General features: G+C 43.5%; 2 pseudogenes; one reads left to right on the forward strand and one right to left on the reverse strand.

Moving 5' to 3' along the window:
• Positions 1-5,281: 5,281 nt before the first annotated feature.
• On the forward strand, positions 5,282-12,313 carry LOC147235575 (uncharacterized; annotated as a pseudogene).
• Positions 12,314-17,132: 4,819 nt separating this feature from the next.
• The window catches only part of LOC147235576 (uncharacterized), a 47,030-nt pseudogene continuing 37,786 nt past the window's right edge, over positions 17,133-26,376 (reverse strand).

The following is a 26,376-nucleotide window of genomic DNA, read 5'->3' on the forward strand; positions in this document are numbered from 1 at the left end:
AAAAAGGGGGGATTGGAAGGCATGCTCCAACTACAGGTGACCAAACTCCTCAGCCTCCCTGGTAAGGTCTATTCAATAGTGCTGTAGAGGAGGGTCTGCCAGGTAGTTGAACCTTGGATTCAGGAGGAGCAGTGTAGTTTTCATCCTCTTTGTGGAACACTGGACCAGCTCTGTACCCCTCGAGGGGGCATGGGATTTTGCCCAACCAGTCTACAGGTGTTTGGTGGATCTGGAGAAGGCATTTGACCATGTCTCGCAGGCAATTTTGTTGGGGGTGCTTCTGGAATATGGTGTACCGAGCCCCATCATACGGACTGTTCAGTCCCTGTATGACTGGTGTCAGAGCTTGGTCTGCATTGCCAGTTGTAAGTTGGACTCCGCCAGGGCTGCCCTTTGTCACCGATTCCGTTCATAACTTTTATGGACAGAACATCTAGGCACAACAGTGATATATCTCATTTTCTGCCTGTTATATTTGCTCCTTTTGTTTGTTATTTATATGGGTGGGCTGTGCGGTTGTCAACTGGCAGTAGATTATACAGTTGTTGATTGGTGATGCCTCGGGACTCCAGAGGGCGAAACGCGTGCTCTTCTGTCCGCTCCCAAAATTAATACATGCGAGTTATAGCAAGAACTGTGAGGGGTGAGGGGAAAATACCTTGATTGGGAGGCACAACATTTCGAGGCACCGCTGGGGTGTTTGGCCTGAGGGCCATCCTCAATCAGTGAGGAATCTTGTCATTGCTCATCCCCCCCAAAAAAACCCCAGACATCAGGAAGGAGGCCAGTAAGCAGCAGACGTGATCTCTCGGCAACTATTGGTGTCGTGCATCCTCAAGTGAGCAAAGTGACCACTAAGGAGTAGCAAAATCCGGAAAGGTCGTCAGATACACCTTCATTCGACTGCTTATGAGAAGCTGCTGCTGGAAATTAAAGGAACCTTGTAAACACTGATGGTAGAACAGCTAATTAAAGTATGTAATGCAAATCTCAGGAGAAGGGAAACAGCATGTAACTGGTAAAACACATAGCCAGCTAGTCTCACATGTCACAAAGTGTATTGAATGGGAAGAAATGGCTGGCCTGGAGGATGAAGGCATTTCTGACCTTAATGTTCACGTTGTTATAAACGGGGTACAAACATCTGAGGAACTAAGGGAAATCTAAGTTCAAGCTCAAGCTCAAATCCTGCTCAAGCAGGAGACTCTTCAGAAGGAGGTAGCACACTAAATTACAGGAAAAGAAGAATGCAATGGATGGCCTGATGGAAAAAAAAGGATTTTTGGCCTCCTGAGTTGTGACAAAGACTTTAAAATCTCAGGACTAATAGGAGAGCTGGGACAAAAAGATAAACTAGCCTGGCAAGGCGAATTGAAAATTGACTCAATAAAGGCTATCCAGAATCAGAGATGACTGACGTAGTCATCTGCACCATCACACCAGTTATGCCATTACGGAGCTACCTTGAAGGAAAAGAAACCCTCACATTGTCTGCGCTTAGGTGTATCCTTAGATCTCATTATTACAAAACAAATGCTACAGAATTATACAAACAACTTTCCTCAGAGGACCAAAGACCCCCCAAAATTTCCTGATAAGAGCCATGGATTTGAAGATCCTGTTTGCTTTGCGAGAAGTTCCGTTAAGTCTCAAGTATGAACCAGCAATAGTTCAGTCTTTTCATGCACACTGTCCTTACTGGTTCACTGAGTGACAACATTAAAACTGATTTAAAGGCAAGAGAAAAAGAAAAATTCAGCCCTGCCAGAAGTAACCATAGTTAATACTGTTCCACCCCCAGTGGAAAAGAAAAGCTCTTTGTACCAAAACAAAGTTGCTGTGATCTCTTCTCAGAAATTAAACAAATGCGTTCAGACATGGTAATGCTGAATGACCTGAGAGCTGAGGTTTCCCATATCAGGGAAACTATTCAGAAGTCAACACCTGTCAATACTACAGTATCCTTCAGTAAGCAAAGAGCCAGAAAGTTTACCTTCATCTTTCTCAGTGTTTGGACCCCCGCAGCCAATCTCCCTCAATGTTGAACAAGATGGTATGCAGTTCTACCAACCGCAACTGTCAGCTGCAGTGTAGGAGTACCAACCGGTGTTAGGGCCTGGATATGCACAAGGGACAGTACAGCTCCAACAAAGATTTGCTCCACAGTGATATTTCCCTCCACCACATCCCTGCACTTTATGTTTTGCTTGTATGCGGGCAGGTGAGGAATACTGTCAACACTGTTTCAGATGTGGAATTCGTGTGCATTTTTGAGCAGGCTGTAAAGTAAGGAGACTGACAAAGCCAGCCAGGGAGAGCCCTTTAAACCAAGGGGGGTTGTCCCTACGGGACATGGAGCAAACAGCAAAATAAATGGGTCCCTCTGCTGTGCAAGTTGCAACAAAGAGAGAGACAGTAAAAGTGAAGTGTTGTTCTGTTTGTAAGATGACATGGTATCACCCGAAAGAATGCCAAGGGACTCACTGGCCTTCACGTAAATACTGTAAGCTGTACACATGTTCTACCATTAAGAAGCAGAAAATATTGTCATGTGAGAAGACTAAACGCATTAAAACTCATGAACCACTGAATATGCTGACTATAAGGGAGCAAATACGTAAGAAATGTACGATTATGCTGCACAAACAGAGAATCCAGGCACTTTGGGACCAGGCACACAAATCTATGTTGTAGATGAGGTCTGTGAAGAAAACCACCTACCTGGCGTGAAGCTAAGGGATGTAGCAGAGCTGTTTGACGCACTTGACCCTTTGATAATACCCATGTTAGTGCTAAAAGGCAATCAACAACCATGAACAATCATCAGCTTAAATGTCATTGGGTACGTAGTGGTAAACACTGTACAAGATCAGACAACAAATAAGGACATCGAAAATCTCATGAAAACTGTAAAAATACCTTTCCTTACTTGAAGAAAAGGAATAAAGCAAATGCCGTTATGAACATAATGAGCGTAGGGCAGCCCTGTGAGCACAATGTGAGAACAGCAAATGAAAGCGTTGATGCACTGAAACACAGCTACATTCAAATTGAATGTTGAGTACAGGCGTCACCTTTTGAGGAGGAGCCTCATGAGACTCTACAATGGCCAGAAGGATTGGAGTTTGTTACAATCTCGTGTCACTCAAGGCAGATATGACTCCCAACATTTTTGTCAATGTGCAAAAGCCAACCAGCCATGACATCACATGGCTTGGAAGGACTGTTTTTGGAATCATGCAGACTGTCAGAGCAGTGTATCCCACTAGCATATTCAAGTCAAACAACCCACATACTGCGTCAGTTCACAAGGAACAGGCGAGAAGCTCCAGTGACGACACAGCTATTGATGAGCCCCCTGTTGAACGAACCCAAACTGACTGAACACCAAGAGCAAATTGTAAGTTGTTGAGGGAAGAATCACTTTCGTTCTCAAGAACAGATGATAACATAGGCTGTGTAGAAAATTTGCAATTGGACATCTCACTTAAGACAATGAGCCAGTGTCACAGATGTATCAGTACCAGTCTGTTCCAAAGCCCTTATATCAAGAGATGAAAGACTACTTTTAGAATCTGACAACACAGGGGTGGGTGGAGAAATCCACTTCTTCCTACTCCTCCCCAGTAGTCTGTGTGAGAAAAAAGATGGTACTTTATGTTCATATATTGAATATCAAGAACTCAACAGGAAAACACACCCAGATCACCATCCCATCCCCAGAGAACAGGACATTATTGATCATCTGGGTGGAAACACCATATTTTCACTGCTGGATCAGGGCAAGGCATATCAACAGGGGTTCATGGGTGAGCGCAGAGATACCTAAGAACCTTCGTGACTCCCTGGGACCTGTATGAGGGGATTTGGATTCCTTTTGGATTCATGAATGCACCAGCATCATTCCAGCGCTGCATGGCTACTTAGAGTACTTGTAGGGGTTACAGGATGAAGTATGTGTGCCTTACCTTGATCATGTTCTCGTGTTTAGCAGGACACTCGAGGACCATGTCAATGATGTCAGGAATGTCCTACAATGACTAAGGGAGCATGTAATAAAACTGACACCAAAGAAATGTGAACTGTTTAAAGTGGAAGTGTGGTACCTCAGCTGGATTGCATCAACAGAATTGATCCAGCCAATACTGTAGGAGTGACAGCACTGAAGGACAAACAGCCAAGCCCTGTTAGTGAGCTGAGAGCAGTGTTGGGACTGTTAAATTATTACCAACAGTCTATCAAGAATTTTTCACGCAATACTAGTCCTCTGTATGACCTGATTAAGGGGCCTGTGGAAACTTTATAAAAGAAAAAAAAAAAAAACGATGGCAGATGAAATGAAACAGCAGAGGTGTACCCTCTAGTAGACCAATCAAAAGGAGCGACAGTCAGTATTGGAGCAGTTTATAGACTGTTTAACTCAACTTCCTGTGCCAGGCTTCCCAGAGTTCTCGTGGGCATTTGTTCTTCATAATGATGCTTAAAACCAGGGATTGGGTGCAGTATTGTACCAAAGGCAAAGCGTAAAGCATCGTGTGATCACTTATGGCTCTCACACTCTGACCACAGCTGAGAAAATTACAATTTACATTCAGGCAAATTAGAGTTTCTAGTCCTCAAGTGGGTAATTACAGAAAAGTTTCACAATTACTTCTATTATGCACCATTCTTCACAGTCTACAGCGACAATAATCCACTTACCTATGGACTGTTCAAATAAACGAAACTGGATGCCGATGGGTGGCCAAATTGGTAGACTTCCACTTCACAATCAAATATCGTCCCGGTAAAGGGAATATTGACGCCGATAGCTTGTCCAGGATGACGGTGGATACGGAGACGTTCATGAACGAGTGCTCATAAGAAATGTCATGTGATGTGATCGGAGCAGCAACACAGGCAGTGGAAAATCAAGATGAATCCAGTGTGTCATGGTCGATGGGAGTCTCAGTCCAGTGTGCATCCATAAGCACAGACACACCCATTGCCCCGCTGACAACGGAACGGCTCAAACAGGATCAGAGAAGTGATCAAGGATATTGCCTGCCATCGGGCCATCTGCCACTGGAGACTTAAGTACAGCCACGAAGGAAGAAAAGAACAACAGAAACACCGGAGGAAATCGAAGAATCTGATGACGAAGAGGAGGATGTTGGTGAATATCACCTTGTAATAGCAGAATCTACAGCCATGACAGCCTCAGCCGACGACTCCTGGGAGTGCTGATGAACCTGTTAGACCACTGTAGAGAGAACGTGGAGTGGTGAGTTAACTTGAACCAATGCCTGAGGGGGAGGACAGTCATGTTGAGGACCAATCCACAGAGGAGACTGTTCCTTCAGTTGATCAAAGTGAGCAAAACCGGACCGGTGAGCACGGGTACCAATCATCATATGTGATTGACTTGGGTCACCAACTTGCCACAACATGAGAACACCGCCACATCCAAAATACATGATGGTGCCATGGACACAGTATGTTCAGCAGTTTTTCTATCAGCAACCTTATTGACGTGGGTGCTAGACCACACACACACACACATGTGCACGCAAACTCAAATCACATGACAGAACTGAGTAAATGCACATACATTACACTCAGGACACTTCAGCACACAATGTGGAGCCAGGAATCGAACCAGGAATCTTTCAAAGGTGATTGCTCTACGTTCTGCGCTTTGCCACCCCAAATAGATCATGCAGTTGTTGATTGGTGATTGGTGATGCCTTGGGACTCCAGATGGGGGAGTGCGTATTCACCTGTCTCTTCCCACAATCAATACATGCAAGTTATAGAAAGAACTGAAAACTGTGTTTTTGTGTGGCTATACCCTAGCTATTCTCCCCAATTGAGGGCAAAACACCTCAATTGGGAGGCACAACACAGCCAGGGCTTTGAGAGGATCTAGTTTGGTGGCCACAGTATCGCGTCTCTGCTTTTTGCAGACAATGTGGCTTTGTTGCCTTTATCAGTCCATGATCACCAGCTCTCACTGGAGCAGTTCTCGGCCGATTATGCATTGGTCGGGATGAGGATCAGCACTTCCAAATTCAAGACCATGCTGCTCAACCGCAAACAGGTGGAGTGCCCACTCCAGGTTGTGGAAGTGGTCCTGCCCAAAATGAAAGAATTCAAGTGTCTCTGGGTCTTTTTCACAAGAGAGGGAAAGCTCCAGTGGGATATCAACAGGTGGATCGGTGCAGCAGCTGCAGTGATGTGGACTCTATACTGTTGTGGTGAAGAGGGAGCTGAGCCAGATGGTCATGAGCTGTGGGTAGTGACAGAAAGAATGAGATCCCGAATATAAGCGGCCAAAATGAGTTTTCTCCACAGTGTGGCACAGGGTGGCCAGACTCTCCCTCAGAGATAAGGTGAGAAGTTCGACCAACCAGGAAGGGCTCAGAGTAGAGTCACTGCTCCTCTGCATATAGAGGAGTCAGATGAGGTGGCTCAGGCATCTGGTCGGGTTGCCTCCTGGATGCCTCCCTTGCTGGGGAGAGGGACATCTGGGCCTCTCTCTCTGCCCCCGCCAACCACCTTCAGATGTGCAGTGGAAGATGGATGGATGGATGGTTTGATTTAATGATTTCACCATATGATGTGCCTCCACCACTGCCATGTTCTAGTTCTGTTCAGTGTCTGCGGTTGAGTTTGGGTATTTTCAGTGAGCTCACCTAAGGAATGTTAAAAATATTCCCATGACGTTGGAAAAGAAACAGCCGCCCTCTGCAAGCTGCAATCCTGTGAAGATAATTAATTCAGCAAACCCATGACCGGTAGAGTTGAAATGCCTTTGCTAACGGCACACAAAGAAAGGCAGTAATGCTTCTAAAAAGACAGAAATGCTAAGCAAGACGGACTAAATTGTTAACAAAAATTAGTTTCCACTGTTTCGTCTCTGTTGATCAAGAATCCCATAATGAGGCGCTTCTCCGAATCAGACTCCCAAATCCAATCGTGAGGAGACAGTTCACCAATTCCCCATGTACATGTAGACCAGATACAGTTGAAACTGGAACATCTCCTTGTGGTTTTCAGGTCAAATTAACTTGGCTTTGAATTTTCATTTGATAAAAAAAAAAAACATACAAAAGGATTCTTGCCAACATCTTCTTCACTGAGAGACGTTTCACCCCTCATGCGAGAGACGTCCACAGTTATAATGACCTATGGGGAGTTTCCGACTATAACTGCCAGGATTTTGTGCGGGTCTATGTTATGGTGGCTTGTTGTGTAAATGGAAGGGTTGATCTACAGAAACTCGGAGTAAGGGGGGTTGTTATGATAACAGGGATCCCACAAAGAACAACTTTGTAGGATTACCTGGATTGGAATGTGAATAGGTAAAGCTAAACAGAGGAATGAAACCTGTTGGACCTCATGAACTGAGGCTCATGTTGACGTTATCAGGGGCTGGTTCTTGTGGTGGGTCTTTCCTGGTCGTTTGGAGGGTGTAGATTGGCCTGGCCCATGTGTGTAAATCAGGTCTTAGTTTTGATCCCAGTGCGGCATTATATGTTTGTGAATGGTTATGTCTGAGATCCCCTCTTCTGTTCAGATATGTTTTTTCTGTTTTGACAAAGGTGGCCGTTTTGACTCCTCTCTCGAACCGTCTGTCTTCTCTGGCCAGAATACAGACAAAGACTACAACAAGAATTGGGTTAAAAACTTATCCAGCCGCCAACTAAACCCTGACAAGGTTGGCGTCCTGTCTAGGGTCTAAAACTTGCAGTCACACCTGATCAGATCCCACCAGAAGACCTCATTACAGCAACTGAAACAGCCATATGTAACAATCACATCTCCAATACAGAGGCTGAGCAAATCTGACCCAAGGTGTCAGCAGCTCTCTTCAGTGCCGAACCACCCCCGTCCAATCTGGCACCTGAAGAGAAGACGGCGCTCTCCTCACTCCAGAAATACGAGAGCATCACCATCCTCCTGACCAACAAAAGTAGGCGTAGTGGTTCTGGATAAAAAGGGTTACCAAGCAAAGATAAATGATCTCCTCTGAGACACAAGAACGTATGACACCGTCAAACGGGACCTGATCAACGCATACAAGAAGAAAGTGGTCAGCTGTCTACAGCATCTAGATATACGGCCATAAACGGACCACTGTATTAGTGACTGTGCCCAGGAGAACCCATGCCTTGCATCTAAGACATGAATACTCACAAGGAGAAGACTCTAAGATTCACATGGAGTGAGCTCCTCTCAGACCCATTGTCAGCATCGACTCTGTCACATACAATATTGCCAAACATGTAGCAAAAATTTTGTCAACTTTGGTTGGCAACACCACACACCATATTCAGAATTTGCAGGACATTGCCAGTAAGGTCATCAAATCAGGCTGGACCCAGATGAAACCATGATGTCATGCGATATAACCTAACTGTTCACATGTATCCCCACATCAGATGCGATCACAGCAGTGAGGGAGACTCCTTAATGAACAGAACAAAATGCTCCAGGGATCACATCTGCACCCTACTGGACCTTTGTCTACAGACCACCTATTTCCAGTTCAACAGCGGTTTCTACTGGCAGAAATATGGATGCACCATGGGCTTGCCTGTATCCACCATGGTGACAAACCTATCCACGGAGGAGGTTGAGAACAAGGCCCTCGCTTCATTCAAGGGAACACCGCCAAGCCACTGGTTCAGGTATGTAGATGACACATGCGTCAAGACCAAGAAGAATGAGGTTGAAGCATTCACCATTCACCTCAACACGATCGACACCCACATCAAATTCAAAAGGTAGAACATCACTGCTGACCAACTCCCCTTCTTGGACTGTTGCATTTACATCAAACAGGACAGAAGCCTGGACCTCAAGATTTACAGGAAACTAACACACTCATGCAGCTGCATGTCTTGGACACTCTGGTGAAGAGAGAGGCGGAGCTGTCTGATCACCACCTGGTGGTGAGCTGGCTCCGATGGTGAGGGAAGATGTTGGTCAGACCTAGCAGATCCAAACGTAATGCAAGATTCTGCTGGGAACATCTAGCAGAGTCCCCTTTTCAAAAGGAGTTTCCACTCCCACTTCTGTCAGATTTACAACACATTCCGAGGGAGGCAGGAGACATTGAGTCCAAATGGGCCTTGTTCTGTGCTTCCATTGTCAAGCCGGCAGACAAGAGCTGTGGTCGTCAGGCGGTTGGCGCCTGTTGGGGTGGCAAACTTCATACCTACTGGTGGACTCCGGCGGTGAGGAATGCTGTCAAACTGAAGGAGTCCTATCGGGCCTTTCTGGTCTGTGGAGATCCGGAGGCAGCTGACAAGTACCGTCAGGCCAAGCAGCATGCAGCTTCATTGGTTGCTAAATTAGCAAAAATTCAGGTTTGGAAGGAGTTCTGGGAAACAATGGAGAACGGTGGGCGCCGAGGACATTCAGGAGGGGGAAGCAGTGCTCTACTGTGGGAATTGGACGCTGCAGACATCAACTTGAGATGTTGGGTATCATTGGCAGGAAAACTTCTGGGGCCTCCTCAACCCCATTGAAACGCCTTCCAATGAGGAAGCAGAGCAGGGGGACTCTGGAATGGACACACCTATTTTCCGGGCTGAAGTTGCTGAGGCAGTCAAAAAGCTCCTAAGCAGCAGGGCCCCAGAGGTAAATGTTCTTCAAGGCTCTGGATGCTGTAGGGCTGTCCTGGCTGACCCGCCTTTGCCGCATTGTGTGGATGTAGGTGACAGTGCCACTGGATTGGCAGACCAGGGTGGCCTATTTAAAAAGGAGGATCGGAGAGTGTGCTCCAACTACAGGGGATCATCAGCTTCCCTGGTAAGGTCTATGCAGTTGTGCTGGAAAAGAGGGTCCGTCGGGTCGAATCTCGAATCCAGGAGGAGCAGTGAGGTTTTCGTCCTGGTCCTGGAACAGTGAACCAGCCCAATACTCTTGGTAGGGTCCTCGAGGGGGCATGGGAGTTTGCACAAACAGTCTATACCTGGAGAAAGCATTTGACCGTGTCGACCGGGAAATCCTGTGGAGGTAGCTCCAGGATTATGGTGTACCAGATCCTGTCGTATGGGCTGTTCGGTACCTGTATGAACAGCTTGGTCTTGTTAGTCTGACCCATTTCCGGAGAGAGTTGGACTCCGCCAGGACTGTCCTTTGTCACCAATTCTCTTTATAACTGTTATAGACAGACTTTTTAGGTGCAACTAAGGTGTCGAGGGGATCCGGTTTGGTGGCCACAGGATCGAGTCTCTGCTTTTTGCAGATGATCTTGTTCTGTTGGCTTCATCAGGCCATGATCTCCAGCTCTCACTAGAATGGTTTTTCAGCCGAATCTGAAGCAGCCGGGATGAGGATCAGTGCCTACAAATCCGAGACCATGCTGCTCAACCGGAAACAGGTGGAATGTCTGCTCTAGGTAAGGGAAGAAGTTCTGCCCCAAGTGAAGGAGTTCAAGTATCTCGGGGTCTTGTTCATGAATGAGGGAAGGATGGAGCGGGGGATCAACAGGTAGATCAGTGCAGCGTCTGCAACGATGTAGACTCTGTAGTGGTCAATCTACATTCCCACCTTCATCTATGGTCACAAGCTGTTGGAAGTGACCAAAAGAACAAGATTGCGGATACAAGTAGCCAAAATTAGTTTTCTCCACAGGGTGGCCGGACTCTCCCCTAGAGATAGGGTGAGAAGTTCGGTCATCCAGGAGAAGCTCGGAGTAGAGGCACTTCTCCTCTGCATAGAAAGGAGACAGATAAGGTGGCTCAGGCATCTGATCGGGTTGTCTCCTGGATGCCTCCCAGGGATGTATTCCGGGCATGTCCATCTGGGAGGAGACAGTGGGGAAAACCAGGCACACTCCGGAGAGACTATGTCCCCAGGCTGGCCTGGGAACGACTTGGGGTCCCCCCAGAAGAGCTGGACCATGTTGCGGAAAGAGAAGGAGGTCTGGGCCTCACTTCTCTGGCTGCTGCCCCTACAACCTGACTCAGAATAGGTGGGAGAAGATGGACAGATGGATAACACACACTGACCAGTATTTCCTTTCGACTCACACCGTCCCCTTGAGCACAAATTGGGGGTAATCAGAAATCTACACCACCAAGAACATCCCATTAGACGCTGTAGGAAGCAAGACCAAGGTACAACACATTAGGAAAGCCTTAAGATCCTATGGCTACCTTAATTTGGCCTTCACCAAATGAGAAGCCACAAGACGCAGGAACATACGCTATATAGTCAAAAGTATTCACTCATCCATCCAAATAAGAGGGATCAAGTGTTCCAATCTCTTTCATGGCCACAGGTGTATAAAATCAAGCCTTCCCTTCCAACGTCAGTGTGTGTACTCACAAATGCACTTCTGGAATAACAGTCCAAAATTCCCATAAACACACTTCTGTACCTTGTGGACAACCTTCCCAGAAGAGTTGTATCTGTTATAGCTGCAAAGGGTGGACCAACGACATGTAAAACCCTATGAATTAGAAATGGGATGTCACTTAAGTTTATATGCGAGTAAAGGCAGGTAAGCAAATACTTTTGGCCATATAGCGTAAAATAGTAGCAAGACAACTTCAAACGAAAGAACATTGTCATATTGTATGTTGCCGGTGTTTTGGACAAACTCCGTAGGGTGTTCAACCAGCACTATGTACCAGTACATTTCAAAACCCCACAAGACCCTAAGACAAAATCTTGTGCACCCCAGGGACAAAACACCCAGGTATAAGATAGAGAAAGTGGTGTATGCTGTTGCTTGCACTGAGGATTGTTATGAAGGTACTTAGTGTCATAAAATCATCACTAAATTGCCTATATAATATGGCAAAAAGAAAAAAATCTTAAGAAAAAAAAAACAAAATAATTATCATCAATTTTAAACGTAATTTTCCTTTCACTTTTTATATTTGGCTATCAGGCTAGTAATTGCTACAACCATCTTTGCCCTACTCATCCTAATGTTGTTCATACATGGTCCCCCAATAAATAGAAATGAATGAATGAATGAATGAAATTTGAAACATCAAACATGCCGATCTGCTGATCAAAATCAAACTTGTAATACAATAAAAATAGCTTTTTTCAACTTAATGAGAATTTTCTCACAACTCACAACAAAGTTTGATTTATCTACATTTTAATGGAATTTCCTTCGGATGACCCTTGGATGGTCCTCTAGCAGGGTTTGAATGTAAACCCTGCAGCCAATAAAAGGTTAGCATTAATATACAACTACATGTTCTATCGCGACATCACCATAACAGAGGGTGTTGGCACCTACATAACGGTAAGGTGGAGTTTTTTTGGTGTGCACATTGTTTCTTTCCCGCTGCCAGCTTGAGCCTCCACTGTGACACTGATTATCGCTCCGATGTCAGTAAGGGATTACCGTGCCTTTTGTGTCAGCTCTTGCATTGACTCCACATTCGCAATGTGACATGTGGCCTGTCCGGCTATACCCATCTGCTGGCAGGCTGGCAGTGGAGATGAGAAAAGTGGATTCGTTGTGATGGATGTAACAGACGGACTGAGATCAGGAAGCCTATCAGCTGAAGCATTTGTACATACATATATTTCCATTCATTCTGCCAGCCTGGTCTCCATATATCCATCGGTTGAGCCTGTACTTGTAGAGACAAGGTAGATTTACACTGAGAGAGCGAGTTCAATATCTCTGCATGAGATACTCATCCGCCTGACCCCGGCTCCTCTCTGGTGGGGGGAGGTGGTGGGGGTTGAAATCATCACTGATGGATGTAATTTTAGAGGAAGAATGAGTCAAAGAGGCAGAGAGAGGACATAAAAGCAGATTATATTTAAGCACTAATCAGGACAGTGAAGAGCTTGAGAGATTTTAATATGTTTAAATGTTCTTAATTGGGCTCGGGGAGTGGAGTGGGGCCCCCTGAAAGCATCCACCAAAAACACTGCTCTAAAGGTAAAAGCAGATTGCCTTTTATTGAATTGTAATGAGAAGTGGGAAATTGGATGTTAGTTCCGTCTCCAGAGTAGTTGAGCGCCTCCTTGGCTCAGAATATTGGGGTTGAGTGATTGAAGTTGAGCTGCACCTCAATCAGTATTTAAGGTAAGGGCGGAGGGCTTTGTTAAAACTTAATGAATTCTGTGCTTAGCGATATATATTTCTGCCAAAGAAATTTTGTGCTTCTGTTTGTGAACATGCTGGCATGTGTTCATTGTGTACCCACACACGCACTGATGTTCAACCGCAGGGTGTGTAGATCACACCGAAAGCCTCCAGCACCTTCACCTTATTGAGCTCTTGTAGGAATTAGACCCCAGAAGATCTGCTCCAAACACACCCTGAGCCACAACTCAGGATATTATCAGGATTTCACACTGGGAAGGGAAATATTAGCATGGCGGAGCAATCTGCCAACACAAACTTGCATCTAAAAATGTGCAGCGATGCTGCCGCCCGCCGCCGGAGAACAGCCATCTCTGTGCACTCTGTCCCCTCGAATTGTAAAATCAGCTTGGCATAAAGAAGTGGCACCATAAAATTCAGCTGTGGTTTTCTTTCAGCCAAAGCGCTTTTCTTTTGTAGGGGGGGGGATGGAGGAAAGCCTGGGAATTAACTGTGAGAGCCATATTGTGGGGAAAAGTGCAGGTCCATCTGGCAGCAGAAGAGGTGGCTTTGGTGAGATCAGGTCGAAGACACATTGCTCTAGAAGGACCTTTCCCCGTCACACCTGCAGAATATACATTTTGAACACCGGCCGCCAGCCTGTTGGCTTTGTTAGGCCCACTCTGAGCACACACAGCTGTAACCTCTGAATGCTATCACACAAACCTCAACACACGGGACGGGCGTCTCTCGCTGGCTTGTGTGTTCCTGCACTCCGGTCTGACCTGTCATTTGGCCCGTTGTTTATTACTGCTTTTAAAAAAAGTCGATATATGGAACAATCATATATTTCGTTCAAATGTATCGCGAAAATGTACTGATCAAAAGTAAAGGCAGACATTAAGCAATTTTCTGCTTTATTTATTGATCGTTGACATTTGAGCAAGATTAAATTGCTGAGCTAATTTTAGACCACAAGCATCCAGCAGGACTTCTGGACTGCCTGTGACAACCATCTGCACCTGGGGTCAGTCAGAAGATTGAAAGTTAAATGTCGGAACAAAATCAGTATCACTTCAAAATCTGCCTGCTCAAGGGGAAAAGATGCAACAACAGAAAGAACTGGTCGGGTGTCAGGGGGTTTGCTTGAACATAAATAACAGTAGAAATCTGAAGCCAGAAGCGAAACCAGCAATATATCTACTTTTTTTTTTCTTTATTAAATAAAACTCAGTTGCATTGACTTAAAAAAAAAGTAAGAAAAGAAAACGGATGGATGTGAAACCCAAACATTGCAGTCAAAAATCCATATCCAAATCCATGAATATTGAAGGACAAAACATGCTCAGCATTAGACTCCAGAGGATGCTCTATCTCTCACATGTAAAGAAAAAAAAACATAGTATAGGATAGTATAACTATTTTCACTATAAATCCAACAAGACTGACATAGACCTTTGGTTCCACAACATCACCTGTATCACTCAAAGTACCACATGAGTCTCATGTTAGTGTGCCTGTACGGCACTACAACATCTCCAAATAAGGTCAGCTGACATCAACAGGGCTCCATCAATGAGTTATTTAACTTTCTGCTTTCATACACGACACCTTCAAATTCAAATACTACACGACAGTGTCAAGTCATCCCCACCTGTTTGAGGAGTTGTTTTTCCTTTTGTCTTTTGATAGCATTTAACAATCAAATGCCCTGGATACCACTTTAATCAAACCAGACACTGAAATAAACATAAGGCGAATTCCAAATTCTAATTGTGCACCCAAATCTCAAGATTTTTTAGTTATTACTGAATTACTGATCATCAATTCCTCTTCAAGAGGTGGTTTATGATAATGGGAAAAATAATGACAACTTCAATCTTTAAAAGCTTTTTCTTTATTGCTGATATTCATGAGGATATCCAATTCTGAAAAACAAAAATGGAAATGTCTCCTATTGGTTGTGCGTTCTCAGAATGAAATGAAAATAATGAGAGTTGTTTTTTTTTCCAGCTCTAATATGAATATGAATATGTCAAGAATTACAAGTTTATGAAAATATCAACTGCGTAATATCCCTTTGATACACATATTCGATAAAGTATAGTGTTGTGGTGCCCTGCTATGCTCGTTACTCTGAAAAGTGATATCTATAAAGTTTTTATATCTTCAATAGGCCAACATCAGTCTGTAACCAGGCTCCACCTTCTACACACACACACACACACACACACACACGCGTGCGCGCACAAAGTCACTACATGGAGATGTGAGACTGACCTGTCAGCTTCTATTAACATACATAAACGTATTGATATATGAGGAGAAGGAGCCAGAGAAGGCTGGGCATAATGGAATAAAACACAGATAATGACAAAAGGAGGGAGTGACGGGGCAGAGAGTGGAAGAGGAAATCCTAAGAAAGATAGAAGAGAGGGCGACGTCTCTTTTATTTACCCTCATGCTTCAGCGCCCCTCGTTAAGACAGGGGAGGACACCCCGGCCTTATCGCCCAATTTGCTGCCCGCCTCCGTCTATGTGTTTGGCAATTGATTTCTTTGACAAAGTCCAGAATCATTTTTCAACTCGCCTTCATCCCCTTCTTCTCCAGCCATGTCCGTCCCTGTCTTTATCTCCCTCTCACATATATCAGGACAGCTCTCGCCCTGCATCGACATTTGGAAAGAGGGTATGTGGCTGCTACATATCCTGCCCATGTTGAGTTTATTTCCATAAAAAAATACAAGATAGGTATTTGTGCATTTTCAAAAAAAAAAAAAATTTTATCACATTAATAAAGACTGTCATCTCATGTGTTAAAAAAAGTATTTTTCCAGAGATGTTTTATGAAAATTGTGACATGCTTGCTGATGACAAATCCTCTCTAAGCTTTAATTAGGAGCGTTGTTTTTTAAAAAAAAAAGAGGGAAAAAAATTATCCACTCTACCGGCACACACAACTTTTAAAGTGTATTAAACACCGCAATCATATTTAAAAACGGTATAATCTCTCTATATAATTAGAATTTTATGAGTAATTGAGAGTGTGAGGCACAGGTCAAGGTGAGAGTTAATTCTCATCTGCAGCACAATGACAACCAGTTAGATTCATGGAAAGCACTAAAAAACATTATACTATTCTATTCCTCTTCTTATTCTTCTTCTTCTTCTTCTCATTATTATTATTATTATTATTATTATTATTATTATTATTATTATTATTATTATCATTATTATTATTATTATTATTATTATTATTATCATTAGGCCTAACATTTTTCACTGAAAAAACAGGATATGTTGAACAAATCTGCCAAAAGGCCAGTTTCCTTTGCAGGGTGTGAGTCTCACATTCAGCCCTTGGCTAATGGCCCCAAACAGATGCTGTATCGATCAAAGCTTAAAAAAAAATGAAACAGGAAACCTGTATATCTTCAGTTCAGCAGAAATTATACCTTGCAGTTGGGAGGGGAAGAAGCTAAATCTTTAGGGCTGTTAATTTCTTTAATTACTGGTGGGTCAGCATAAACGTAATGTTATTTATCATATATATGTCTCACATGTCACACTGGGCATGATGAAGTGAAATTAACGATCCAATTCATTGAAATCATATCACACATTAATCATCAATCAAAACTGTCATCAAATTAAGCAAATGTGTAGATTCCTCATTAACACAAATACAAGTTAAAGTTTATGTAACGAACGCAGTCAGAACTCACAGGGGGCCGCTTTTATTTTGAAAATTAAACATTTGCCTCTGGTTATTCAGTGGTGAAGAACAGACGTAAACGTGGCAGTCAGACAGACATTGAATTTATTGAGTGTTAAAGATCTTGTTTCTATTGTGATCCCCTAACACATCACACACACTTTTAATATTGTCAACCTGAGCTTTGGGAGGCACTGATAACAAGCCGTTTCCTGTTACTTTACCTTTACTTAACACACAGTAATTATCACTGCATTTTGCTGAATGAGGTGTGATCTTTCTGTCAACTTTAGTGCAGCTACTCACATGTCTTAAGATCACAGTATATTCTTCTTTGTCTCATCCTCATGGCTTTTTCCTTCAGGGGTCGCCACAGCAAATCAACCTTCTCCATCTGACCCTACTCTCTGTATTCTCCTCTCTCAAACCAACTACCTTCATATCCTCTCTCACTACATCCATAAATCTTGTCTTTGGTCTTCCTCTTGACCTCCTCCCTAGCAGCACCAATTCCAGCATCTGTCTACTAATATATTCACTATCCCTCCACTGTACATGAACGAACCATCTCAGTCTGGGTTCTCTGGCCTTCTCTCCAAAACATCTAGCATGGGCTGTCCCTCTGATGGACTCTTTCCTGATCCTATCCATCCTTATCACACCCAGAGAGAACCTCAACACCTTCATCCCTGTGACCTCCAGCTCCACCTCCTGTCTTTGTGTCATTGTCACAGTTTCTAAACCATATAGTATTGCTGGTTCTACCATTGTCTTGTACAGCTTTCCTTTCATTCTGGGTTATAGTCTTCTTCTGTACAGTAGCCCTGACACTTTCCTCCATCCAATCCAACCTGCTTGGTTCTTTACCTCTTTTCCACATTGTCTGTTGCCCAGGACTGTTGACCCTAAGTACTTGAAATCTTCCAACTTCCTGATCTCCACTCCCCATAGCCTCACCATTCCACCAGGGTTCCTCTCATTCACACAAATATTCTGTCTGCGACTAACCTTCATTCCTCCCTTTTCCAGAGCATACCTCCTCCTTTCTTGATCTTCTTCAACCTGTTCCCTGCTCTCACTACACATCACAACGTCATCTGCAAACATCATGGTCTATGGACAATCCTTTGTAGCCTCAGCTGTCAGCCTGCCCATCATCACAGCCAACAAGAAAGGGCTCAGAGTTGATATATGGTTTGTATTGTCTTCCCAGGACTACAGATAGAAATAAGCTATGAGCTACAATCTAGTACAAACATCTCTACCTCTGTGCTTAATGGAATTGTACACTGTCCTAATAAACTTTTTAGACTAAACTAAACTAAACTAAACTAAATCCCAGATGAAGTCCCAACTCAACCTTGAACTTCTCTGTTACCCCTACAGCACACCTCACCACTGTCTCACGGTTGTCATACATGTCCTGCACCAGTCTAACATACTTCACTCCCACTCCAGACTTCTTCACACAATGCCAGAGTTCCTCTCTCGGTGCCCTGTTGTATACTTTTTCTGGGTCTACAAAAGCAAAATGCATTCTCAAAGCAAATATTGCATCTGTAGTACTCTTTGTAGCCATGAACCCATACTGCTGCTCACAAATGCTGACTTCTACTTTCAGTCTAGTTTCCACTGTACTTTCCTCTAACTTCATTGTATGACTCATGAACAATATCCCTCTATAATTACCGCAATTTTGCAAATGCAGCCTCAGTCTCCCTGGATAAGGGAGAGCCTGGATAAATTCAGAGGGTTGTGTCGGGAAGGGCATCAGCGTAAAACATTTGCAAAAACCAAACAGGCGAATCAACCATAATAACCAGATCATATTGGATCGGTCGAGGCCCAGGTTAACAACAACCGGCATTGTTACCGATGACCTACAGAGAACTAATGGAAACTGGGCTACTGTAGGTCAAAGAAGGAGAGGAGGAAGGTGTGTTCAGAAGCAGAGAGAGAAGAGGAAAGGCAAGAGTCTGGGACTGAGAGTAGGGACTTTGAATATTGGGACTATGACAGGAAAAAGTTGGTCGACAAGATGCAGAGAAGGAAAGTGAAAATACTGTGTGTCCAGGAGACCAGGTGGAAAGGCTAGAAGTTTAGGAGCAGGCTTTAAGTTGTACTATTATGGTACTGACAAGAAGAGAAATGGAGTAGGAGTCATCTTGAGGAGTAGTTTGTTAGGATTGTTCTGGGGGTAAAAAGAATGTAGTGAACACTTTTTTCCAGAAAAGACAGGAACATAGGGTAACTTATAGGAGCACGCGGGTAGACTACATTTGTGTAGACGAGATAACCGGAAAGAGATCAGTCACTGCAAAGTAGTTGTAGGTGAGAGTGTAGCCATAGGAAAGGGAGCATAGGATGGTTGTTTTTAGGATGACTCCAGTGACAAGGAAGAACAAGAGGACAAAGGCAGAGCGCAGGACAAAGTGGTGGAAGCTGAAAAAGAAAGAGTGTTATATGTTTTTTTGGGAGGAGTTGAGAAAGGCTCTGGATGGTCAGGGAGAGCCTCCAGATGATTGAACAAGTACAGCTGGTGTTATCAGGGAGACAGGTAGGAGAGTACGTGGTGTCGTCTGGAAGGAAAGTAGATAAGGAGACTTCGTGGTGGAATGAGGAAGTGTATGAGTATATACCAGGGGCAGGCCATCGGGGCCTGCAAGGCCTTCTCTGCTGGCCCAAGAAATATCTGAATCACACACTGATTTTAATTACATTATGTCTGTGAAACCAATTAGATTTTGAGTTGCAACACCAAGGCCTTCTAAAAGGGTACGGTAACGTCAGTGTGTCACACACTTTTTGATTGGATAGTCAGAGAGTGTACTAGCCAGAGCTAGCAGGCTGCATCTGCAGCGAGCCGCATGAACACAAATATAGTTGTGTTGATATAATAGCCAACTTTCAGCCAACCCATAATGGCTGAAGGAAGAGGAGGAAGAGGAGGAAAAAATTGGTTGTGGTTTCAAATTTCCACTGATCAACATGGTGTTTGGAGCCATTCTGGGTTTATAAATTTGCCCAACCAAGGCAGCAACAACACACTAGAGTACTGCTGGACACTTAAAAGCAACGGTTTTGGGGAAACCAGAGTGGATCTACAGCTTAGTGAGCAAGTGCACAGGGAAACAGAGGTCCACAATGAAAAGGTGAAGAAAAATTGTGAAAAAAGACTGATAAACTCTGCCATTTTTTGGGCAAGCAGGAACTCTTATTTAGAGGACGCAATGAAAGTGCTGGATCATGATCATTTCTGCAATGTAATGGCTCTTTATACTGCATTTCTGCACAATGAGATGTTTTTTTATCACCATAAAACAGCTATTGAGGGGTGTATTGACAAATGGAGCACTACTGAAGGCCTAGGTGTGAAATCCATGGACACTTGTACAGTATATACAGGGAGCAAAGAAGAAGTGGGACACCGAGAGGACTGAGGAGGAAAGACAGGAGTACAGGGAGATACAACGCAAGGTAAACATAGAGGTAGCAAAGGCAAAACAAAGGGCACACGATGACTTGTATGCTTGGTTGGACAGTAAGTAGGGAGAGAATGATCTACACAGATTGGCAGAACAGAGAAGTAACAATGGAAAGAATGTACAACAGGACCGGGTGATTAAGGATAGAGGGACATTTTTTGACAGATGCTAGAAGAGTGATGGGAAGATAGAAAGAGTATTTTGAAGCGCTGATGAATGTGAAAAAATGAAAGAGAGGCAAGGGTAGAAGAGGTGGCTATTGTAGACCACAAAGTAGCAAGGATTAGTAAAAGTGAAGTTAGGAAAGCATTGAAGAGGATGAAGAGTGGAAAGGCAGTTGGTCCTGATATACCCGTGGAGATGTGGAAGTGTCTAGGAGAAGCAGCGGTAGAGTGTCTGGCTAGCTTATTCAACAGGGTCTTAGACAGTGAGAAGATGCCTGAAGAAGGAGACAAAGTGTGATAGTGCCCATTTTTAAGAATAAGGGGACTGTGCAGAACTGCAGCAACTATAGAGGGATAAAGTTGATGAGCCATACAATGAAGTTATAGCAACGAGTAGTGGAAACTAGACTGAGAGCAGAGGTCAGCATTTGTGAACCGCAGTATGGCTTCATGCCTAAAAAGAGTAGTACAGATGCTGTCAAGAATGCTTATAGAGGACCAGAGTGAGCTGTATTGTGTTTTTGTAGATCTAGAAAAAGCATATGACAGGGTGCCAGGAGAGAAGCGCTAGTATTATATGATGAAATCTAGAGTGCCAGAGGACTATGTTAGACTGGTGCATGACATGTATGACAATTGCGAGACAGTGGTGCAATGTGCTAAAGGGGTAACAGAGAAGTTCTAGGGGGAGGTTGGACTCAATCACGGATCAGCTCTGAGCCACTTCTTGTTTGCAATGTTGATGGACAGGCTGACAGATGAGGTTAGACATAAATCTCCATGGACCATGATGTTTGCAGATGACAGTGTGATCTGTGGTGAGAGCAGGGAACAAGTTGAGGAAAATCTAGAGAGGTGCTGGAAAGGAGAAGAATGAATGTGTCAGCAAGATAGAGTATATGTGTGTAAATGAGAGGAACTCGGGAGGAACGGTGACGCTACAGGGAGGGGAAATAAAGAAGTTTGAGGACTGCAGGTACTAGGGGTCACTTGTCCATAGCAAACAGAGAGTGTGGAGAAGAGGTGAAGAGATGGGCTCAAGCAGGTTTGAATGGGTGGAGTAAAGTGTCAGGGGTACCATGTGTTAGAAGACTATCAGCCAGATTGAAAGGAAAGGTGTACAAGACAGTGGTGAGACCAGCGATGCTGTGTGGCCTAGAAACAGTTCCAATGACAAAAAGACAGGAAGCAGAGCTAGAGGTTCGTACATTTGATTTTAGCAGAGGACTTTAGCAGAAGTTTTATGACGGATACCTCCCTCTGCATTTTCCAAGCTTGAGACCAGCTCATAACTTTACAGTATCTTTGGTCTTATTCTAGCATGCAAAGAGATATAATAACTGTGTAATAACCTGTCAATTGTTGTCAATCCATCATCTTAATTACACATGAACTGACAAATCAGGGAATATCTACTCAATTTGTGATATATTTCATCATGAACTCAATAATTATTATGGTGTTATGGTTTTGAGATTGAGAAAAAAAAGACAACAAAACCTTAATAAACTTGATTCAGGCTCTGGTCTTGTGGAACAACTGGCCAGCCTAGCTGTTACAGAGGAAGCTATTTACGAATAATGGAATCCAATATGAAATTATATTTGTCTAATTCAAACTAGTTAACAAGTAATTAATCGATGAGTAAACTACTTAAAATTAGTTAGTAATTAGTTAATTACCTATAAGTACGGCGGGCTGATTTTAATTTGATGTACCTTATTCATACAATGCAAGAAAAATCTACAAAATGGCAGGTTTTTATGAAAGCTTATCAAAAACTGAAAACTGCAATACCTTGCGTATCATTGTCATTGTCATTGTACTCAGCAATGACAATAAAGACTTTCATTGATTACAGTGAAACTTAGAATCTGTCATAAAAACTGGGTGCAGTTAACTTTGTCCTGGGTCGGCGGTTGGGGGTGTTCCGAGCCCTGTGAGGATGACATCCAGACATACATAGTAACACAAAACAAATACCTTGGAAATGTGTCGCCGACAAGGCAGAATTTTGAAAAAAAAACTTTTTGAATTTATTTCACACATTTGAAAATAACTGCGGTGGCCCACACACATTTTTGCCATTTTGCTGAGGAAATAGCTGAAAATCTTATATGGACATATTATTTCCACTGCTTCTGTAGGAAGTTTAGTCTAATGAGACATGCTGCCTCTCACCAAATCACAGATTATCAGGAGTGAAGGAGTGTAAGTGTGTGATTTTGCTTTACAGGAGTGATGCTCATTCACTCCAATTCTGAGCCTGTCTCAAAACCTCCAGACTAAAGACTTGATCCATTTAATCAGTTTTTTGTACGCATATTTGTATAGGCATACTAAGTATGCATATTCATAGTGCAGAATATTCTGCAGGGTTTGCTATTTTTTTTGTAAAGAAGCAAATCGACGCTGTGGCTGACTGGAAACTTTTTTTCAGAATGTGTTATTTAATCCGGTTATTCTACCTTAAGTCGGAGCTGCATTTTATCCCTTAAATGCTGGATTTAATAATAAAATTAGGTGATGCTCCTGCGCCGCTGAGGGGAGGGTTAGATGATGGGGGATCGACACAGTGACGGGTATCAGGTGATCACTTGACACAGGTCAAGATGATGGGCTGATCCTGTGAAGAGGCAGGGGGCTGCCCCAGACAAGGACACTTCTGTTCGCGGCCGCTTTAAGTATAGCAGGCCATTAGAGGAACATTGCTCACACGAGCTGGAGTGTTAAATGATATGTGTGGAGAGACATTATCGCAGGTCATCTCAAGAAGACATTGATCTAGAGGATTCTTGTTCGTGCCAAGTAGGAAACTCTGACTTGTCATTATACCCGCGCTTGTTAATTCCGAACAAGGCCTTTTGAACGGACAAAATGAAGGGAGAATTGAGATGAAGCGTGATTATGTATGACTGTATAACAGAAGATATATACAGAAAACATGGAGAAATGGGATGTTGAGTTATCTGGATTCAAACGTGCACCCTGCAAAACAACCAGGCACCGCAAGCTTTACAGTCATTTGATTTGATCTGACCCAACATGCCTAAATTGGACACCAAAAGTAAGCTTCTAAATATTCAAATAAATAGATAAACAAATGAATAAATAAATGGTCTACTGGGGCCCTTGAACGCTCACATGGGCAACAACAGTAAGACTTTGACGGATGGGAATGCCCCCCCAGTCTGACCGTAGTGGTGTTTTGTCATTGGACATCTCTGCTCATTATAGAACGTCTATAACGAATACTATGTTCAGGCACATAGGTGTCCATAAATGCACCTGGCACCAACACACCTTACATCACAGTTCTTTGGTTGACCTTGTGGTCATGTCGTCGGACTTGCAGCCACATGTCCTAGAGGAGAAGGGCAGAGCTATCAACTGATCACCACCAGGTGGTGAGCTGGCTATGGTGGTGGGAGAGGATGCCAGTCACACCTGGCAGACTCAAATATAACATTAGGTTCTAGCAGAGTCCCCTGTCAGAAGGAGTTTCAACTCCCCCCTCCTGCAGAACCACAACCATGTCCTGAGGGAAGCAGGGACATTGAGTCAGAATGGGCCATGTTCCGTGCTTCCATTGCTGAGGTGATAGACTGGAGTTGCGGCCACAAGGCGGTCATTGCCTGTTGGGGCGGCAACCCTCAAACCCGCTGGTGGACCCAAGAGGTGAGGGATGCTGTAAAACTGAAGGAGACCTATCGGGCCTTTTTGGCCTGCGGGGCTTCAGAGGCAGCTGACAGGTACCTGCAGGCATGTGGCTTCAGTGGCTGCTGAGGCAAAAACATAGGCATGGGAGGATTGTGGTCCACCATCCGGCGGCTCGGAAGGGGGAAGTAGTGCTCTGTCAACACTGTGTACAGTACTAGCAGGGCCCTACTGACCTCAGCTCAAGATGCTGTATCAGTGGCGGGACTACGTCCCACACCTTCTCGGCCGTGTTGAATGAGCAAGCAGAACTCTGACTCTGGAGTGGACTCAGCTATTCCCGGGGCTGAACTTGCTGAAGCAGTCGAAAAGTTCCACAGTACTGGGGCCCCGGTGATGAATGAGGTCCGCCTAATGACCCTCAAGGCTCTGAATGCTGTAGGGCTGACCTGACTGGCATGCCTCTGCAGCATTGCATGGACACCGGGGACAGTGCCGCTGGTCTGGCAGATCGGGTTGGAAATCCCCCTTTTTAAAAAGGGGGATTTGAGGGTGTGCTCCAACTTTAGGGGATCACACATCTCAGCCTCCCTGGTAAGGTCTATTGGGAGGCGCTGGAGAAGAGGGTCTGTCAGGTCTTTGAACCTGGGATCTAGGAGGAGCAGTTTGGTTTTCGTCCTGGTCGGGGAATAGTGGACCAGCTCTGTACCCTCTGTAGGGTCATCGAGGGGGAATGGGGTTTTGCCCAACCTGTCTACATGTGTTTTGTGGATATGGAGAAGGAATTCGACCTTAATTTCTAGCCGCAGCCACGGCATCAAGGGGATCCGGTTTGGTGGCCACAGGATCAAGTCTCTTCCATTTGCAGATGATGTGGTTCTGTTGACTTCATCAGGCCATGATCTCCAGCTCTCACTGGAGAGGTTAGCAGCCAAGTGTGAAGCAGCTAGGATGAGGATCAGCACCTCCAAATCCAAGACCATGCTGCTCAACCGGAAATGGGTGGATTGCCCACTCCAGGTCGTTGAAGAGGTCCCGCCCCCAGTGGAGGACTTCAAGTATCTCTGGGTCTTGTTCACGAGTGAGGGAAAGATAGAGCGGCCGATCGACTGGCAGATCAGTGCAGCGTCTGCAGTGATGTGGACTCTGTACCAGTCTGTCGCGGTGAAGAGGGAGCTGAGTCAGAGGGAGAAAGCTCCCAATTTATAATATAATTAATTTCTTTAGAAATAAAGAAAGAAACATTCTTGAAGCAATGGCAATTCTGTAATCAACATGTTGCAGTTTTTTCAAGTTTATTGTTAATTTTAGTACGAGGCCAGAAAGAATGAGAATACCATTTTTTTATTGAGATTATATATTTTTTTACATCATGTTTAGCTAAATATTAGTTTTAATCAGATATGAATGCTTATGTATACATATATGTTTTTATAATCATATATATATATATATATATATATATATATGGATAATTTATCAGCAGTTTTTAACTCAAATTGATATTTTTGATCTATAACGTAAGTAAGGAACAGTGTTATTAAACTTTTAAATAACAATAATAAAAATCTTCTCCTTTCGCCTTTTCCCCTCAGGCGCCGCCACAGCAAATCAACCTTCTTCATCAAACCCTATTCTCTATAGCCCCTCTCTAACAACTTTATATCCTCTCTCGCTACGTCCATAAATATAATAATAACAACAACAACAATAATTATTATTATTATTATTATTATTACATATATTTTATAATCAAATGAAAATGATAATAACAATAATAATTATCATTATAATTACTATTATAGTAATAATAATTATTATCGCTATTGTTATTGTTATTTTTATTGTTATTGTTATTGTTATAATTATTATTGTTATCATTATTACAATTATAATTATAATTATTATTATTATGAGAGTCCCTCTTTGTTATTTGACTGCATTCCAGGAAAATACTCAAGTAAAAAAATATCAAATTTTGAAAATCATGCTTTATTTTCAAGTAAACTTTGAAACTCCCTCTTCTAACTAAGAATCAAATTTGAGACAACAACATTGAAGTATTGCAGGCTTTATTGAGCATTTTGTGATTTCAATCACATCTCTAATTCCATCTAGTAGAGTATCTTCCATGTGAGTTAAAATATTACAAAGAACTGTCTCATATCACATTTGAAAAATTAAAAAGAAAAGAAAATTTCTAGAAAGAAAGAAATATATGATACATTTTTGAAAATGACGAAAGTACTGCGATTACATTGACCATAATTTGTAAATTTCCCATAGTTCTCCGTTTGC

Source organism: Fistularia commersonii, chromosome 3 (assembly GCF_037954325.1).
Source record: "Fistularia commersonii isolate RoL2024-O1a breed Wild chromosome 3, RoL_Fcom_v1.0, whole genome shotgun sequence".
Classification (NCBI taxonomy): domain Eukaryota; kingdom Metazoa; phylum Chordata; class Actinopteri; order Syngnathiformes; family Fistulariidae; genus Fistularia; species Fistularia commersonii.